Here is a 486-nt window from a genome sequence, read left to right on the forward strand (position 1 = left end):
TTGAAAAGTTAATGCTAACGAAATAATATCTTTTTTGAAAACATCTTTTATATTTTTACACTATATTATTTATTTTGTTAATAGTGCAAACGAGCTGATATTACTCATATTTTACTGCTAATGCTAACGGAATAAATAAGAAAATTTATTACACATATTTTGTTTGTAAACCAATTCAAACTATCACCGAGGCATTTCTAAATTTTTGCAATATAAGAAAGATGTAACTCTTTATTTTTGTTTAAGAAAATTAAGTGTTACTATTTGTTTTAATAAAAAACCTTAACCAAAGACTTTAGTATAATAAACAACTAATTTTCTCTGATAGTTGTGGTTCCTTTATTTTGTCATGAATTAAGATTAGCGTTAACTCTAAGTTTAAATATTTTGAATATTAAATTAATTTGGTATGTACCACAAATGATTAAAAAATTTGAGTGATATTTATTTAACTTTTTTTAGAATAATCAATTAATTACTCACAAC

Source organism: Arachis ipaensis, chromosome B02, assembly GCF_000816755.2.
Source record: "Arachis ipaensis cultivar K30076 chromosome B02, Araip1.1, whole genome shotgun sequence".
Classification (NCBI taxonomy): domain Eukaryota; kingdom Viridiplantae; phylum Streptophyta; class Magnoliopsida; order Fabales; family Fabaceae; genus Arachis; species Arachis ipaensis.